The sequence below is a fragment of the Camellia sinensis genome, chromosome 5 (assembly GCF_055761805.1).
Source record: "Camellia sinensis isolate YWXY chromosome 5, ASM5576180v1, whole genome shotgun sequence".
NCBI classification, from domain to species: Eukaryota; Viridiplantae; Streptophyta; class Magnoliopsida; order Ericales; family Theaceae; genus Camellia; species Camellia sinensis.
Window position 1 is genome coordinate 88,456,704 of NC_138965.1, and position 21,692 is coordinate 88,478,395.

The window sequence follows — 21,692 nt, forward strand, 5'->3', positions numbered from 1 at the left end:
ACCCCAATCTTTTGTAAATTACACAAAGACCCAAACTTTTCCCAAAATTACGCAACAACTCCCAACATATCAAAATGCCAAAACTTAAAGACAAAGCTCATAAGAAGGAGTAGGGTATCCCTACCTCGAAGTTAGAGCCCAAACGGAGATGAAGGTCAAAAACTGAAGTGCTCCAAATCCACAAATTTTTAGATTAGAACGAAGCCCTCAACACCCTCTATCTTTTATACAAAGAACTTAGGGTAGAAACTCACTATAGGTAGATCAATCCCTAGAGAGAAGACAAGTATAGAGAGAGAGAGAGAGAGTCAGATCTAGAGTTTACAAAATAGAGAAGATGAAAAAGTGATGTTCAACCCCATTGCTGCCTACTGATATAACACAGGCTCGCTCGAGCGAAGGATTGGTCGCCCGAGCGACCAGACACAAAGAACTCTTGCTCGAGCGTAGAAAGCCTCGCTCGAGACAAAAATTCAAAGCTTCAGGCCTGCAACCCAGAAGCACACTTGAGCGCAAGAATGCTCGCTCGAGCGAAGGAACCCAAAACATACACCTCGCTCGCACAAGTGAAGGAAAGCTCGCTCGAGCCAAGAAACACAACTCTCAAGTCAAAATGAGACGCAGACGCATGCTCGAGCGCAAGACTTCTTGCTCGAGCCAACAGACACAAAACTCAACTCTCGCTCGAGCGAAGGAACCCTGGCTCGAGCGAAGGATCTACAACACAGAGCTCGCTCGAGCGAAGGACCAAAATTCTGGGCAGCAACCATTTGCTCCCAAACACAACCAACTTGTAACAAGCTTGCCTATCACATCCTATAACTCAAATAACAAGTATTGAAGGACGGAAACAAGGCATAAACAACTGCTAACATCCCCGGAATCAAGTCAGAATCACTATACAACAAGGGGTGAAACCCGGGATCGCTATAACCTCCCCCCTTAAAGAATTTCGTCCCCAAAATTAAGCACAAGTTTTCAAAAACAGGTTTTTCACCATTTCCAACAATATGACATTTCAATAATCAACCACTTGACCCAATACCGGTCACTCCATCTCTTATCAAGAGGCATTTCACAATATGTAAAATAACATATATTTCAACTTGCATTATCATTATGCATTTTCTCTCCAATTCAACAATTTCCACTATATATGATTCACAATTCCATATCATATTCAATGCTCATGATACATTTCCATTTCTACAATATATTCAACATATGCAATGTTCCATTCAACTTTCATTTCGAGGCAAGTTTCAAAATTCTTCCATTAAACCAAAACATCTTCAATGTTTTACAACTTAAGACATATATAATGCTCTTAAAGTTTGATAATATTACAAAATCTCAATACCAGATTATACATCAACAAACATGTCTGGATATTTCTCGCGGACTTTCAACTGACGTTCCCAAGTGGCTTCCTCCACTCCGTGATGCTTCCACAAAACGTTTACCAAGGGAATGGTCTTGCCTCGCAAGACTTGATCCCGCCTATCCAAGACCCGAACCGGCCTCTCCTCATACGAGGCATCCTCATCTACCTCTAAGTCGGCCCAATCCAACACATGCGATGGATCTGGCTCATACTTCCGAAGCATACTCACATGAAACACGTCATGAACTCCGGACAACTGCGACGGTAAAGCTAAACGATAGGCAACCTCTCCAATCCTCTCAAGGATCTCAAAAGGGCCAATAAACCGAGGGGATAACTTCCCTTTCTTACCAAATCTCATTAGTCCCCGCCTAGGTGATATCTTTAGAAAGACGTGATCACCCACCTCAAATACCAAAGGTCTCCTTCTACGGTCAGCATAACATTTCTGACGACTCTGGGCTGTAACAAGCCTCCTACGGATAAGCTCAACTTTCTCCGTCGTTTTCCTTACTAACTCCGGGCCAACAAAGGTGCATCACCCACCTCGGCCCAAGAAACTGGAGACCTACACGGTCGGCCATACAAGGCCTCAAACGGTGCCATACCGATATTAGACTGGAAACTGTTGTTGTAGGCAAACTCCACCAAGGGCAAGTGCCTCTCCCACGACCCACTAAAGTCAAGAACACAACCCTGAAGCATATCCTCAAGGATCTGAATAGTACGCTCGGACTGCCCATCAATCTGAGGATGATAAGTCGTGCTAAAGGTCAACTTAGTGCTCAAGGCACTCTGCAAACTCTGCCACAACCTAGCAGTAAAACGAGGATCTCTATGTGAGACGATCGTCACTGGGACCCCGTGCAACCTCACTATGTCCCGAATATACAAATGGGCAAGATGATCTACCGAATCCCTCACACGCATAGGGATAAAGTGCGCCGACTTAGTCAACCGGTCTACAACCACCCAAATAGCATCACTACCCCACAGAGTCCTCGAAAGACCTACAACAAAGTCCATAGGGACATGTTCCCACTTCCACTCGGCAATAGGCAAGGGTTGTAACAAACCCGCTGGCCTCTGATGCTCGGCCTTCACTTGCTGGCAAGTAAGGCACTTAGACACGAAAACTGCCACATCTCTCTTCATACCCCTCCACCAAAACTGGCGACCCAAATCACGATACATCTTGGTGCTTTCGGGATGCACCACAAGGCGTGAATGGTGAAACTCTCGAAGTACCTCCTCTCGGCAAGGCTCCGGCACAAACAAACGGTCTCAGTATCTCACACTCAGGTCGGGATACACCGTCAAACCCTTCTCAACCTTCCCACTAGAGATCTTCTCTCGGAGGGATTCTACCTGAAGGTCACCACTCTGTGCCTCTAACACTCGAGTCACAAGTGTAGGCTGCGCAATAACAGAAAACAAGGCCACAGCCTCAACGGATTCGCCTAGAAGCAAATCAAACTCGCCAGGTGCCCCAAACATCTCCCACTCCCGGATGGCTATACAAGCTACATCACTAATGGATTTCTTGCTAAGGGTATCGGCCACAACATTGGCCTTCCCGGATGATAATGCAACTCGAAGTCGTAATCCTTAATAAACTCCATCCACCTCCTTTGCCTCAAGTTCAAGTCTTCTGTGTAAACAGATATTTCAGACTCTTATGATCCGAGAACACCTTGAATCTCTCCCCATAAAGGTAGTGCCTCCAGATTTTCAAGGCAAAGATCACAGCTGCTAGCTCTAGGTCATGTGTAGGGTAATTCTTCTCGTGTATTTTCAATTGACGTGAGCCATAGGCTACCACTATCCCCTCTTACATCAACACACAACCCAAACCCTCTCGTGAGGCATCACAATATACAGCATAACCCAACCCTCTCTCCGGAATAATCAAAACCGGAGCGGTGGTCAATCTAACTTTCAACTCTTGAAACGACTTTTCACAAGTCTCACTCCATACAAATTTGACTCCCTTTCGAGTCAATCTAGCCAACGGTAAAGCTAGCCTAGAGAAGTCTTTCACAAACCGGCGGTAATACCCAACTAATCCCAGAAAACTGCGGATCTCAAACACACTCTTAGGCCGTGCCCAATATTGCACTGCCTCAATCTTGGATGTATCAACAGACACCCCCTTCCCGGAAACCACATGGCCTAAGAACTTGACTTCTTCTAGCCAGAACTCACATTTCCCAAACTTGGTACACAGCCTATGGGCTCTAAGTAACTCAGGCACCACTCTCAAGTGTTCCTTGTGCTCCTCCTCAGAAGGTGAATAAATCCGAATGTTGTCCACGAAGACGACTACAAAGCGATCTAAGAATTCTCAGAATATCTGGTTCCTCAAATCCATAAACACTGCCGGTGCATTGGTGAGCCCAAAAAGCATCACCACAAACTCATAGTGGCCATACTGCGTACGGAATGCCGTCTTGGAATATCCTCATCCCGGACCCTCAACTGGTGGTAACCCGATCTCAAGTCTATCTTAGAGAAACAACGGGAACCCTTCAACTGGTCAAATAAATCATCAGTACGGGGCATAGGGTACTTACTCTTGACCGTAGCCCGATTTAACTTCCGATAGTCGATACAAAGTCTCAAGGCACCGTATTTCCTTTTAGCAAAGAGGGCCGGTGCTCCCCACGGCGAAATACTAGGGGGAATAGAGCCCTTATCTAGGAACTCCTGGAGCTGAATCTTCAATTCAACCAACTCGGCTGGGGCAAAACGATATGGGTCTTGTTAGCTTACCACCTCACCGAGAGATTGAGTTCTCTATTGATCTTAGTGCCCGATATTTCTATGGGTCTCATCACACTCACTACTCAAAAGGCTAGCAAGAAGACCACTAAGCTCACTCCGCCCTCGCGGATCATACACCGGTGGCAACACACTACCAACCCGATCCCCCAAGAAATGGAAGCATTCCCCGCTCGGGGTACATACTGTGACCCTCTGGCGGTAACAATCAATAACTGCCCGGTATGACGATAACCAGTCCATACCCAAAATAACATCAAAACCCAACATGGGCATAACTACAAAAGGAAACGCAAGACGGCGGTCAGCGACCTCTATATCGCAGCGTCTACATCCTTGTTTCAAAATCAATTCACCCCCAACAGGTGATACAACACATATAGGAGATGCTAACTGTGCCAACTCCAATCCCAAAACAGATGCAAATACAGCAGATATAAAAGAGTGAGATGCACCCGTATCAATCAACACATTAGCAACCGAGTTAAAAAACGAGAAGGTACCTCTCACAACTGATGGAGCAGGTACAAGGTCCTGCGCGGTAACAGCATACACGCGCCCTGAAGGTCTTTGCTCTACCTGCTCACCCCTCGGAGCAAACGACTGCTACACAGACTGGGATGACGAAGCTCCCGGATTGGCCTTCGAGGCTTGAACTGACTGTGCTGGCTGAAAACTTTGCATTTGTCTAGAACCAGACACACCCGATGTGGCACTCAACTGTGGGCAAAACCTCTTCAGGTGCCCCGGCTGACCGCACTGATAACAAGACAAAGGCTGGCCTCTGCCCTGACTTTGACCCTGAGGTCGAGCCGAAGAAGAAGTAGCTCGCTGACCTCTTCCCCTCTGCGGGAAAACTGAAGACTTATGGCCCAGCTGACCACACTTGTAACAGGTGATATTTCCCTGATTACCTCTCCCCGAGCCTGCACTCGGCACTAGAAAGGTCGATCTAGCAAAACCACCCTGAGACTGCTGAGGGTTAGAACCCCTCTGTCTCCTGCCATCACCCTAACCATCCTGACTCCTCTTGGAGCCTCTCTGCCCCTCCTCCTCCTGCATCATAATCTCCATATGGGCTGCAGCATTAACCAAGCGCCCATAGTCTTCGGTCATAGAACCCCCAACTCTCGTATTGAGGCCACGCCTCAACTTCTTCTCAAACTCGATACAACGGCGTTCCTCAGGCGCCACGAGCTCAGGTGCAAACCTGGACAGACTAGTAAATGTATCTCAAACTCGGCCACTGAAGAACTCAGCTACAAAAGCTGGCAGAACTGGTCTCTCAGCTTCTCCCTGGTAGTTGGAGATAAAAACTTCTCCTGGAAAGCCTCCACAAAAGCCTCCCAACTACCACAAATACGACCCCTGATGAACTTCCCCCACTGACCCGCATCCCCCTTAAGCTGGATATATGCCAAGGTCACTTTCAACGCTCCGTCCTCGATGCCGAGCATCTCAAACGTCTTACTCATCTGTTACAACCACTCGTCAGCCTTAAGTGGCTCATTTGGATCACCGACAAACTCGACCGGATTTGACCGGAAGAACTCCCTCTTCAAGAAAGAAGGCCCTGCATCAACAACCTGGGCCTGAACTGGATTCTCAGCTCTGAGAATGCCCATAGACTCCCTCAAAACATCAGCTATCCCACGGGCTAAGGCGCCCATAGCTTGCTGACCTGCTGGTTCGGCCACATTGGCCTGACCAACCCCCTCCTACTGTGCCGGAATATCATCCGGTAAAGGCATCTCCAGCCTACCACGCCTACCTCCACGTCCTCTTCCTCGTCCTGACATCCTAATAAAGGTAACAAGGAACATTAACACATTCACAAATGTGCCGCAACTAATCACTCGTGTCCTAAAGCATTGGACAACTGTAATTCATTCCACGTAAGCACATAATCACATAAGCACTTACGTATTTCATTTCTGGATAATGACAGTCCCGAGGAGTGGCTAGAGTTCCGGTTAAAAACAACATTGATCAAGTGCTTTTCCAACAAGACTCCCAGAAACCCAAGGATCCAGTCAACATCCTAGAAACTAAATTTCATACCCACATAGTCACATAAGCATGTTATCACATAAGTACATAACACTACATCTAAGTCTCTAACAAGCGAGACAAACCCATTGTGGTACTAACCACTTCCCACGTACCCAAAGTATTCGAACCCGGTACGCTCTGATACCAAGTTGTAACGCCCTCAAAAATACATAAAACCCATCATTCAAGACATGCATTTATATAAGTGAAATAACATCTTTCTATTCATCAGAGTAGTTCTTTACAAAAGTATCACATGATTATATCAAAAGTAAATGCCCTATGGGCTTACAACTTTCCAAGCCAATGCATGGATACAAGAAGTGAGTGCTAACTCAAATACATATTTTGCCCTTGGCATGAATTTACATGTAATATATAAAAAATAAAGCAAAACAACCAAAAAGCCTGTCTGCCTCTAGCCTCTCAAACTATGTCCTTGGAGGTGCCATACCATCTGTACTTGAAAATGATGTCCCGTATAGGGTGAGCCACAGCCCAGTAAAAATATACTAAACCAGCTATAAACAATGACTAAAAGATTAGCAGTTGATTGATGGCCAACACTTATACATCCATTCATATCACATTTCAGTTCCATGACAATCATGTCCATGTTACATTTCATTTTCCTTTACTTAACAATTCATTTCATATACGTGGCTCAGAACTTGGCCAGATAACTCAACCGAGATTACATCTCTTAGTCACAATACTTTCAATTCAAGTGAGATATCAACTCACAATAATCTTTTCATACTTCATAATAGATACACATTTTGGTGCTGTATCAACCTCAAACAAAAAAACTTCCATACTTTACAAATGATACACATTTTACTGCTGTATCAAAACATGTAAAAACACTTCCACATTTCACAAATGATACACATTTTAGTGCTGTATCAATGTCAACAAATCCGATTTAAAGGTCCATCCCCCATCTTCCCCTAAACCGCGGAGTACATCCCCTATCTCCTTCCACATAACACAATGTATATAAACACAGATCATATACATATTCAATCAATACATAAGGTTAATGTATTATTCCAACCGTCATATTCGATGACACATTCAATTGATTAGTTTTAGTTCACCTAATCCTCATGCATTGTCTACAACAATCAAGACTATCCTCCACCGATAGCCCAAAGCAGTTATTTCTAAACAGAAAATAAATGCGTCAAAACGATATACTATCCACATTTCGACTAGGTGAGCGATAAATTGATTCCAACTACACCATTTAATTTCATACCTTTCCAATTTGAATATTCTTAATTCAATTTCTCATTTCTCAAAATTAATTATACAAATTAATTTATCAAACTAATTAGGGCATTTTCCCATAACTCACATATCAACCCAAAGGTTCCATTTTCCTCAATAGTCCAACATTAACCTCATTTCTCTATGTCATACATGAATATGGGTTATTATATAAAAAGCCCCCATCTTTTGTGAATTACACAAAGACCCAAACTTTTCCCGAAATTACACAACAACTCCCAACATATCAAAATGCCAAAACTTAAAGACAAAGCTCATGAGAAGGAGTAGGGTATCCCTACCTTGAAGTTAGAGCCCAAACGGAGATGAAGGCCAAAAACCAAAGTGCTCCAAATCCACAAATTTTCAGATTAGAACGAAGCCCTCAACACCCTCTATCTTTTATACAAAGAACTTAGGGTAGAAACTCACTATAGGTAGATCAATCCCTAGAGAGAAGACAAGTATATAGAGAGAGAGTCGGATCTAGGGTTTGCAAAATAGAGAAGTTGAAAAAGTGATGTTCAATCCCGCTGCTGCCTACTGATATAACACAGGCTCGCTCGAGCGAAGGATTGGTCGCTCGAGCGACCAGACACAAAGAACTCTCGCTCGAGCGTAGAAAGCCTCGCTCGAGCCAACAATTCAAAGCTTCAAGTCTGCAACCCAGAAGCATGCTTGAGCTCAAGAATGCTCGCTCGAGCAAAGGAACCCGAAACATACACCTCGCTCACACAAGCGAAGGAAAGCTCTCTCGAGCCAAGAAACACAGCACTCAGGTCAAAATGAGACGCAGACGCATGCTCGAGCACAAGACTTCTCGCTCGAGCCAACAGACAGAAAAATCAACTCTCGCTCGAGCGAAGGAACCCTGGCTCGAGCGAAGGATCAACAACATAGAGCTCGCTCGAGCGACGAACTGCTCGCTCGAGCGAACGACCAAAATTCTGGTTAGCAACCATTTGCTCCCAAGCACAACCAACCTGTAACAAGCTTGCCTATCACATCCTATAACTCAAATAACAAGTATTGAAGGACGGAAACAAGGCATAAACAACTGCTAACATCCGCGGAATCAAGTTCGAATCACTATACAACAAGGGGTGAAACCCGGGATCGCTATAACCTCCCCCCCTTAAAGAATTTCGTCCCCAAAATTAAGCACAGGTTTTCAAAAACAGGTTTTTATTAATTTCCAACGATATGACATTTCAGTAATCAACCACTTGACCCAATACCAGTCATTCCATCTCTTATCAAGAGGCATTTCACAATATATAAAACAACATATATTTCAACCTGCATTATCATTATGCATTTTCTTTCCAATTCAATAATTTTCACTATATATGATTCACAATTCCATATCATATTCAATGTTCATGATACATTTTCATTTCTACAATATATTCAACATATGCAATGTTCTATTAAACTTTCATTTCGAGGCAAGTTTCAAAATTCTTCCATTAAACCAAAACATTTTCAATGTTTTACAACTTAAGACATATATAATGCTCTTAAAGTTTGATAATATTACAAAATCTCAATACATGATTATACATCAACAAACATGTCCGGATATTTCTCGCGGACTTTCAACTCAAGTTCCCAAGTGGCTTCCTCCACTCCGTGATGCTTCCACAAAACTTTTACCAAGGGAATGGTCTTGCCTCACATGACTTGATCCCGCCTATCCAAGACCCGAACCGGCCTCTCCTCATACGAGGCATCCTCATCTACCTCTAAGTCGGTCTAATCTAACACATGCGATGGATCTGGCTCATACTTCCAAAGCATACTCACATGAAACACGCCATGAACTCCGGACAACTGCGGTGGCAAAGCTAAACGATAGGCAACCTCGCCAATCCTCTCAACGATCTCAAAACGGCCAATAAACCGAGGGGATAACTTCCCTTTCTTACCAAATCTCATTAGTCCCCGCCTAGGTGATATCTTTAGAAAGACGTGATCACCCACCTCAAATACGAAAGGTCTCCTCCTACGGTCAGCATAACATTTCTGACGACTCTGGGCTGTAACAAGCCTCCTACGGATAAGCTCAACTTTCTCCGTCGTTTCCCTCACCAACTCCGCGCCCAACAAAGGTGCATCACCCACCTCAGCCCAACAAACTGGAGACCTATACGGTTGGTTATACAAGGCCTCAAACGGTGCCATACTGATATTAGACTAGAAACTGTTGTTGTAGGCAAACTCCACCAAGGGCAAGTGCCTCTCCCACGACCCCCTAAAGTCAAGAACACAACCCCGAAGCATATCCTCAAGGATCTGAATAGTACGCTCAGACTGCCCATTAGTCTAAGGATGATAAGCCGTGCTAAAGGTCAACTTAGTGCCCAAGGCACTCTATAAACTCTACAACAATCTAAGCAGTAAAACGAGGATCTCTATGTGAGACGATCGTCACTGGGACCCCGTGTAACCTCCCTATGTCCCGAATATACAAATGGGCAAGATGATCTACCGAATCCCTCACGCGCATAAGGATAAACTACGCCGACTTAGTCAACTGGTCTACAACCACCTAAATAGCATCACTACCCCGCTGAGTCCTCGGAAGACCTACAACAAAGTCCATAGGGATATGTTCCCACTTCCACTAGGCAATAGGCAAAGGTTGTGCCAAACCCGCTGGCCTCTGATGCTCGGCCTTCACTTGCTGGCAAGTAAGGCACTTAGACACGAAAACTGCCACATCTCTCTTCATACCCCTCCACCAAAACTAGCGACCTAAATCACGATACATCTTGGTACTTTCGGGATGCACCACAAGGCGTGAATGGTGAAACTCTCGGAGTACCTCCTCCCGGCAAGACTCTGGCACAAATAAACGGTCTCAGTATCTTCACACTTAGGTCGGGATACACCGTCAAACCCTTCTCAACCTTCTCACTAGAGATCTTCTCTCGGAGGGATTCTACCTGAAGGTCACCACTCTGTGCCTCTAACACTCGAGTCACAAGGGTAGGCTGCGTAATAACAGAAAACAAGGCCGCAGCCTCAACGTATTCGCCTAGAAGCAAATCAAACTCACCAAGTGCCCCCAACATCTCCCACTCCCGGATGGCTATACAAGCTATATCACTAATGGATTTTTTGCCAAGGGCATCGGCCACAACATTGGCCTTCCCGGATGATAATGCAACTCGAAGTCCTAATCCTCAATAAACTCCATCCACCTCCTCTGCCTCAAGTTCAAGTCTTTCTGTGTAAACAGATATTTCAGACTCTTATGATCCGAGAACACCTTGAATCTCGCCCCATAAAGGTAGTGCCTCCAGATTTTCAAGGCAAAGATCACAGCTGCTAGCTCTAGGTCATGTGTAGGGTAATTCTTCTCGTGTATTTTCAATTGACGTGAGCCATAGGCTACCACTTTCCCCTCTTGCATCAACACACAACCCAAACCCTCTCGTGAGGTATCACAATATACATCATAACCCAACCCTCTCTCCGGAATAATCAAAACCGGAGCGGTGGTTAATCTAACTTTCAGCTCTTGAAACGACTTTTCACAAGTCTCACTCCATACAAATTTGACTCCCTTTCGAGTCAATCTAGTCAACGGTGAAGCTAGCCTAGAGAAGTCTTTCACAAACCGGCGGTAATACCCAACTAATCCTAGAAAATTGCGGATCTCAAACACACTCTTAGGCCGTGCCCAATATTGCACTGCCTCAATCTTGGATGTATCAACAGACACCCCCTTCCCGGAAACCACATGGCCTAAGAACTTGACTTCTTCTAGCCAGAACTCACACTTCCCAAACTTGGTACACAGCCTATGGGCTCTAAGTAACTCAAGCACCACTCTCAAGTATTCCTCGTGCTCCTCCTCAGAAGGTGAATAAATCAGAATGTTGTCCACGAAGACGACTACAAAGCGACCTAAGAATTCCCAGAATATCCAGTTCCTCAAATCCATAAACACTGCCGGTGCATTGGTGAGCCCAAAAAGCATCACCACAAACTCATAGTGGCCATACTGCGTACGGAATGCTGTCTTGGGAATATCCTTATCCCGGACCCTCAACTGGTGGTAACCCGATCTCAAGTCTATCTTAGAGAAACAACGGGAACCCTTCATCTGGTCAAACAAATCATCAATACGAGGCATAGGGTATTTATTCTTGACCGTTGCCCGATTTAACTTCCGGTAGTCGATACAAAGTCTCAAGGCACCGTATTTCTTTTTAGCAAAGAGGGCCGGTGCTCCCCACGGCGAAACACTAGGGGGAATAAAGCCCTTATCCAGGAACTCCTGGAGCTGAATCTTCAACTCAACCAACTCGGCAGGGGCAAAACGATAAGGTGCCATAAAAATCGGCGCCGTACCAGGCACTAGATCAATAGATAACTCAATCTCCCGGTGAGGTGGTAAGCTAACAAGATCCTCGGGAAAGACATATGAATACTCACACACCACCCTCGGGAATATAATATGGGTCTCATCACACTCACTACTCAAAAGGCTAGCAAGAAGACCACTAAGCTCACTCTGCCCTCGTGGATCATACACCGGTGGCAACATACTACCAACCCGATCCCCCAAGAAATGGAAACATTCCCTGCTCGGGGTACATACTACGACGCTCTGGCGGTGACAATCAATAACTACCCGGTATGACGATAACCAGTCCATACCAAAAATAACATCAAAACCCGACATGGGCATAACTACAAAAGGAAACGCAAGCCGGCGGTCAGCGACCTCTATATCGTAGCGTCTAAATCCTTGTTTCAAAATCAATTCAAACCCAACAGGTGATACAACACATATAGGAGATGCTAACTGTGCCAACTCCAATCCCAAAACAGATGCAAATACAGCAGATATAAAAGAGTGAGATGCACCCGTATCAATCAACCCATTAGCAACCGAGTTACAAAATGAGAAGGTACCTCTCACAACTGATGGAGCAGGTACAAGGTCCTACGCGGTAACAGCATACACGCGCCCTGAAGGTCTCTGCTCTACCTGCTCACCCCATGGAGCAAGCGACTGCTGCACAGACTGGCATGATGAAGCTCCCAGATTGGCCCACGAGGCCTGAACTGACTGTGCTGGCTGAAAACTCTGCGTTTGTCTAGAACCAGACGCACCCGATGTGGCACTCAACTGTGGGCAAAACCTCTTCAGGTGCCCCGGATAACCGCACTGATAACCTGACAAAGGCTGGCCTGTGCCCTGACTCTGGCCCTGAGGTCGAGCCGAAGAAGAAGTAGCTCGCTGACCTCCTCCCCTCTGCGGGCAAAATGAAGACTTATGGCCCAGCTGACCACACTTGTAATAGGTGATATTTCCCTGATTGCCTCTCCCCGAGCCCGCACTCGGCACTAGAAAGGTCGATCTAGCAAAACCACCCTGAGACTGCTGAGGGTTAGAACCCCTTTGTCTCCTGCCATCACCATGACCATCCTGACTCCTCTTTGAGCCTCTCTGCCCCTCCTCCTACATCATGATCTCCATATGGGCTGCAGCATCAACCAAGTGCCCGAAGTCTTGGTTCACAGAACCCCCAACTCTCATATTGAGGCCGCGCCTCAACTTCTTCTCAAACTCGATACAACGGCGTTCCTCAGGCACCACGAGCTCAGGTGCAAACCTGGACAGACTAGTAAATGTATCTCAAACTCGGCCACTGAAGAACTCAGCTACAAAAGCTGGCAGAACTAGTCTCTCAGCTTCTCCCTGGCAGTTAGAGATAAAAACTTCTCCTGGAAAGCATCCACAAAAGCCTCCCAAGTACCACAAATACGACCCCTGATGAACTTCCCCCACTGACCCGCATCCCCCTTAAGCTGGAAAGATGCCAAGGTCACTTTCAACGCTCCGTCCTCGATGCCAAGTATCTCAAACGTCTTACTCATCTGTTACAACCACTCGTCAGTCTTAAGTGGCTCCTATGAATCACCGACAAACTCGTCCGGATTTGACCAGAAGAACTCCCTCTTCAAGAAAGAAGACCCTGCATCAACAACCTGGGCCTGAACTGGATTCTCAGCTCTGAGAATGCCCATAGACTCCCTCAAAACATCGGCTATCCCACGGGCTAAGGTGGCCATAGCCTGCTGACCTGCTAGTTCGGCCACATTGGCCTGACCGACCCCCTCCTGCTGTGCCGGGATATCATCAGCTAAAGGCATCTCCTGCCTACCACGCCTACCTCCACGTCCTCTTCCTCGTCCTGACATCCTAATAAAGGCAACAAGGAACATTAGCACATTCACAAATGTGTCGAAGCTAATCACTCGCGTCCTAAAGCATTGGACAACTGTAATTCATTCCACGTAAGCACATAATCACATAAGCACTTACGAATTTCATTTCTGGATAATGACAGTCCCGAGGCGTTGCTAGAGTTCCGATTAAAAACAGCATTGATCAAGTGCTTTTCCAACATGACTCCCAGAAACCCAAGGATCCAGTCAACATCCTAGAAACTAAATTCCATACCCACATAGTCACATAAGCATGTTATCACATAAGTACATAACACTACATCTAAGTCTCTAACAAGCGAGACAAACCCATTGTGGTACTAACCACTTCCCACGTACCCAAAGTATTCGAACCCGGTACGCTCTGATACCAAGTTGTAACGCCCTCAAAAATACATAAAACCCATCATTCAAGACATGCATTTATATAAGTGAAATAACATCTTTCTATTCATCAGAATAGTTCTTTACAAAAGTATCACATGTTGACATCAAAAGTAAATGCCCTATGGGCTTACAACTTTCCAAACCAACGCTTGGATACAAGAAGTGAGTGCCAACTCAAATACATGTTAAGCACTTGGCATGAATTTACATGTAATATATAAAAAATAAAGCAAAACAACCAAAAAGCCTGTCTGCCTCTAGCCTCTCAAGCTATGTCCTTGGAGGTGACATACCATCTGTACCTGAAAATGATGTCCCATATAGGGTGAGCCACAGCCCAGTAAAAATATACTAAACCAGCTATAAACAGTGACTAAAAGATTAGCAGTTGATAGATGGTCAACACTTATACATCCATTCATATCACATTTCAGTTCCATGACAATCATGTCCATGTTACATTTCATTTTCCTTTACTTAACAATTCATTTCATATACGTGGCTCAGAACCTGGCCAGATAACTCGACCGAGATTACATCTCTTATTCACAATACTTTCAATTCAAGTGAGATATCAACTCACAATAATCTTTTCATACTTCATAATAGATACACATTTTGGTGCTGTATCAACCTCAAACAAAAAAACTTCCATACTTCACAAATGATACACATTTTAGTGTTGTATCAAAACATGTAAAAACACTTCCACATTTCACAAATGATACACATTTTAGTGCTGCATCAATGTCAACAAATCCGATTTAGAGGTCCATCCCCAATCTTCCCCTAAACTGTGGAGTACATCCCCTATCTCCTCCCACACAACACAATGTATATAAACACAAATCATATACATAATCAATCAGTACATAAGGTTAATGTATTATTCCAACCGTCATATTCGATGACACATTCAATTGATTAGTTTTAGTTCACCTAATCCCCATGCATTGTCTACAACAATCAAGACTATCCTCCACCGATAGCCCAAAGCAGTTATTTCTAAACAGAAAATAAATGCGTCAAAACGATATACTATCCACATTTCGACTAGGTGAGCGATAAATTGATTCCAACTACACCATTTAATTTCATACCTTTCCAATTTGAATATTCTCAATTCAATTTCTCATTTCTCAAAATTAATTATACAAATTAATTTATCAAACTAATTAGGGCATTTTCCCATAACTCACATATCAACCCAAAGGTTCCATTTTCCTCAATAGTCCAACATTAACCTCATTTCTCTATGTCATACATGAATATGGGTTATTATATACAAAACCCCAATCTTTTGTAAATTACACAAAGACGCAAACTTTTCCCAAAATTACGCAACAACTCCCAACATATCAAAATGCCAAAACTTAAAGACAAAGCTCATAAGAAGGAGTAAGGTATCCCTACCTCGAAGTTAGAGCCCAAACGGAGATGAAGGTCAAAAACTGAAGTGCTCCAAATCCACAAATTTTTAGATTAGAACGAAGCCCTCAACACCCTCTATCTTTTATACAAAGAACTTAGGGTAGAAACTCACTATAGGTAGATCAATCCCTAGAGAGAAGACAAGTATAGAGAGAGGGAGAGAGTCGGATCTAGAGTTTACAAAATAGAGAAGATGAAAAAGTGATGTTCAATCCCATTGCTGCCTACTGATATAACACAGGCTCGCTCGAGCGAAGGATTGGTCGCCCGAGCGACCAGACACAAAGAACTCTTGCTCGAGCGTAGAAAGCCTCGCTCGAGACAAAAATTCAAAGCTTCAGGCCTGCAACCCAGAAGCACACTTGAGCGCAAGAATGCTCGCTCGAGCGAAGGAACCCAAAACATACACCTTGCTCGCTCGAGCCAAGAAACATAGCTCTCAGGTCAAAATGAGACGCAGACGCACGCTCGAGCGCAAGACTTCTCGCTCAAGCCACCAGACAAAAAACCCAACTCTCGCTCGAGCGAAGAACCCTGGCTCGAGTGAAGGATCTAAAACACAGAGCTCGCTCGAGCGACGAACTGCTCGCTCGAGCGAAGGACCAAAATTCTGGACAGCAACCATTTGCTCCCAAACATAACCAACCTGTTACAAACCTGCCTATCACATCCTATAACTCAAATAATAAGTATTGAAGGACGGAAATAAGGCATAAACAACTGTTACCATCCACGGAACCAAGTCCGAATCACTATACAACAAAGGGTGAAACCCGGGATCGCTATACCAACCCACTCACTTCATTAGATAGTTGGATGGCATTCAAATTGTCTGATTTAGTTCTCTCCACACTTGCTTTAATTACCCTTTGGCTTCCCAAACCCACCTTCATTGTCTCTTCCACTCTCGAGGTAGAGCTGCCGTTAGACATCTTCCCCTCTGCCACTGATACAGTGTGTGCCAAATCAACTCTCTGTGAACATGCCATCTTAGCAGATATGTCCACCATATTTCCAATTGGGAGTGAATGTGCCATCTCAGCACACATGCCCACCATATTTCCAATTGGGCCTTCCATCTTAGCCTCGTTCACCTCAGCAATCTTTCCAGTCTCCTGCTCCTCTCTTCCGATTACACTGCATAGATCATCTCTTTTCTGACTTGACTTACACTTACCTGATTTATCAATAAATTTATTAACCATAACTTGTTCTTCGCACACTCTAACTGGATATAGCATACCTTCGCGTCTAATCTATATTACGGTATTAAATAAGAACATTGTTCTTGTTACAACCTTGACCCTCCCACAGCTGAAGGATAACTTGATCAGATCAAATTTGTGTCAATGTTACTATGATTTTAAAAATAAATTGTTAATATAAATGTGATATGATCAAGTTGATATCAATATTTGATCAATGTGATTTTTTATAAGGATAAAGTACTCGATCAGTCCTACGTATTGAACGGTTCAGATTATCAATGTAAGCTCCATACTAAGGCATAGAGACCCAATAACACACTCTAATTGGAAAACCCAACTGAAAGAAGCCTTAATCCATAAAAAAATACTCAAGAGTCGTCTGCTTTTCTTTACGCATATATGAACAAAGAAAGAAAAAAAAAAAAAACAAAACAAAACAAAAAACAAAAACAAAAACAAAAAGGTTACTATTTGTATAAAGCCTAACCTGATAAGTAGGCAGTTTGTCTACGAATTAGAGTAGGCTGTTATGTTTTTATTTGTTTGTACAACCACTAAGTAATCAAACAGAGTTGATTGAGAGACAATGCGATCAACTGTTTGGTTTTGAAATCTGAAACAGAGTGGGTAACAAAGAATTAAAATGTTATGATAATTTAGAATAATGAATTAAAAAAAATCACCTAAAAAAAAAAGAAAAAAAAGAAAGAAAGAAAGAATTGAGGGTACTCAACCCACTATTAGTGGTTTTAACAGAATCACCCACTTAAATTGACTGTGGGTTTGTACTATTTAGGTAATACCTTTGAGTGCTATAAGACCCTCTTCAATCAATGAATGATATTGACGATATTATCATAAATGATGATGCATATTATAATACAAATAATATATGGACATGAGTTATGAATATGAAACAAAGAATTTGATAACTTCACAAAATACCAATAGTACCAATAATGTAAAGATATTCAGAAAAATTGAACCTTTTGGAAAAAAAGCTATCCGAATCATCCAAGGTGTTTGATAGTAGATTGTGATATTTTAAGGTGTTTGGTTGTCTTAAAGTGTTTAAATTTTGAAGGAAATCTGTGGTTGTTTATGGTTTTGGTAATGTTTAATAAGTTTCGTAAGATATTTTCAAAATATGTTAAAAGTAAAAATCGTGACAATTTTTCATACTTTTATAATAATAATAGATATTTTACATTTTACTAATAATAATTTTTGTCCAATACTGCTTTGGGTTTATACCATAAACCCATTTGCATTAGTGATGTGAAATATCAATTTATTTCACGCGAACAACTTATCTATGTATCCTGAATTGAAATATCTATATATTTTAACTAGAAAGCCAAAATGTATTTTGTTTGAGGAAATATTATTTTGGCATCCAAAATTTTATGCTTTTTTTATTTTGACCTTAGATTTTGATTAATATCAATTTTACTCTCAAACTTTCAAAATTTTGATTAATTTGGCCCCTGCCATCATAATTCGTCTACAATTAGACGAATTGTACTGATATGATATCAAAGTTCATTGGGAATTTTATTTTATCCCCCAAACTATACCTTAAAAATCAATTTGCCCTCCAAATATAAAAAAAAAATTAAATATTTAATAAATAATTTTTTATCTCAATAATGAAATTTTTTAATTTTAAATAATATATACTTTGTAAAAAAAATTAAAAAAATATAAAAATCCTCATTTAGAATTATCTTAAGACTATGAAACATGGGTAATTCGACAAACATATCATACCCGTACCAGATACATATCGATGTATGGCATTTCTACATACGTACTAGGTACACAAAACACATACTCAAATTTTTTCTTCTTAATTTTTGACATACCGAGACATACTTAGTATATACCCAAATTGTGCCATAACTCAGTCGAAACAATATTTTCTTCTAGTACAGAGATAAAATTCCTTTTACTAGACATTTTTTTTTTCATTTTTAGTTTTATACTAATTTTAAAATTAAGTTATGGTTTGTAAGTTATTTAATATAATGATATTTGTACTTTTAGCATTTAATGTAAATTGTATGTTGTATCTTAATAAATTAAACCATTTAACTAAATTAAAAATAAATATTTTTTACAAACGTATTAAGTTGTATCTGTAGCTTTTTATTTTAATTTTTATTTAGATTTTATTGTTTTGATGTACCCATATCGTGCCAATATCAATATGCAAACCCGTACCTAGGCTTCATAAGTCTCAAGTTGTCTCGAGTCGATCCTAGAGAAATTTATTGAGCCAAAAACTTCTTGACTACTCTATGTGTGTGCGTGTGTGCGTGTGCGCGCAATTGTAACTAGTTTATTACCTAAATTTATTTAAAGAGAGTTGATCGACTAATAGTAATTTTAAAATTGAGTGAGAAATTTTTTTTTTTTCAAAATTTGGTAAGTGACCAACACGGGTACAACATGTTTGTTGAAGTACCTACAATTCATAGTTTCAAGATAATTTTAAATGAGGATTTTTATATTTTTTTTTACAAAGTATATATTATTCAAAATTTAATTTTTTCATTATTGAGATAAAAAAATTATTTATAAAATATTTAATTTTTTTTTTATATTTGATGGGCAAATTGATTTTTGAGGTATAATTTGCAGGGTAAAATGAAATTTCAAATGAATTTTGATGTCACGCCTGCACAATCCATCCAATGATAGATGGAATGTGACGGCATGGGCCAAATTAATTAAAATTTTAAAAATTTGCGTGTAAAATTAATATTAATCGAAGTCGGGGATTAAATTGAAAAATGCATGAAAGTTTGTAGGACAAAATGATATTCCTTCTTCGTTTTCTCGTGGTTTGATTTTGGACTAAATTAAAAAATAATGCACAATTAGTATACATTAATGTATGTTTGGAAGGAGGAAGATTAGGTTCACACTTAACTTTTGACATAATATACAAAGTAATTGACCCATGACTTGAATCCATAATCACAAGTTTACTAGACCAATATTTTAGTATGGATGATAAAACCTTCGCCAAGATTTTGGACTAAATTACAGTGTTAAAATTAAAAAATATATATATATATATATATAGTCTCGAGCCACTTTTCATTACTTTAACATTTTCTGTGCGGGAGGAGGGGAGGCGTCGGTTCTGATTCTCTGCCTCTCCAGCATTACTAAGTCATAATTCTTGACATTTGCAAATGGATCAAAAACTTTGGTGGAATTCCTGATAATAAAATATCAAAATTTAATTTTATTCTTGGAATGAACGGATTATAAAAAAAAAAAAAAAAAAAAAAAAAAAAAAGAAGTGATAATTATTGGGTTTTTTTTTTTGTTTTCCATTGGTGGTTCAATAATTCTTATAAAGATCTTGAAAATGCTTTTTGGGAGGACATTTTATGTAGTTATGTAACGCCCTCAAAATAATACATAAACCATACATTCATAACATCCATAAACTTCAGAGAATAAAGTACATTCCCATTCATCAGAGTATTCTTACAAGAGATATCACATGTTGATAACAAAAGTAAATGCCCTATAGGCTTACAACTTTCCAAGTCAACACTTTGGTTCAACAAAAGTAGAGTACTAACTCTTTACACAAAATAAGCTCTTGGTTTGATATACATGTAATGCGAAAAATAAACACAAAAAGATAAGCCTTCAGCTTCTACAACCTCCCAAGCTAAGACCTTTGTGGCAGCATATTACCTGCACTTGAAAATGATGCCCTATATAGGGTGAGTCAACGCCCAGTAGAGATATGCTAAACATAATATGAGCAATAACTAAAACATGAGCATTCGATAAATGTTAACACTGGTCAACCAATTTACAACACAATCCAATTCCATGACAAATATGTCCATGTTCATTTTACTTTCCCTTGCTTAACCAATTTTCAATTCATAAACATGGCTCAGAACCTGGCGAAACAATTTAATGAGATTATAACTCATATCAACAATACTTCCATTTCAAATGAGATAACAACTCATATCAACAATACTTCCAATTCAAATGAGATAACAACTCATATGAAAACACCTCCATACTTCAATAGATACACATATTTGTTGTATCAATAGAGTCCATCCCTTATCTCCTCCCTAATAATATCTGGTTTAGAAGTCCATCCCCTATCTCCTCCCAAACCGTGGAGTACATCCCCTATCTCCTCCCATACAATACAATGCATATAAACACTTATCATATACAAGATCAATCAATACACATATTCGATGTATTATTCCAACCGTCATATTCAATGATATACTCAACGTGATTAGTTTTAGTTTTCCCTGATCAACATACAGTGCCTACAACAATCAAGACTATCCTCCACCGATAGCCCAAAGCAATTATTTTAAAACAGATAATAAATGCATCAACAGATAAATTTCAACATTTTCAAAAGTGAGTGATTAATCAATCCTACTCCACCGTCTTTTCTCATAACTTCTCAATTTCACGATTTCCAAGCCAATTTCATTATTTCACAATGAAAGTCATTAATTACACTAATGACCTAATAAAACCCAAATATGGCACTTTCCCCATTTTCCCTATATTGACCCAAAGGTCCAAATATCACTAATAAATGTTCATAATCTCATTTTAAGACCCATTCACACATATATAGTTCTAAAGGAGCAAAACCCCTCTTTTCAATATTTCAAATCTCAAACCCTAACTCACCAAATCAAACCATTTACAATAAATACCCAACATCTATGTTAAAGATCATAAAAATGAGTAGTTATCCCAGTAACGCCCTCAAAATAATACATAAAACCTATCATTCATGACATGCCTTTATATAAGAGAAATAACATCTTTCTATTCATCACAGTAGTTCTTTACAACAGTATTACATGTTGACATCAAAAGTAAATGCCCTATGGGCCTACAACTTTCCA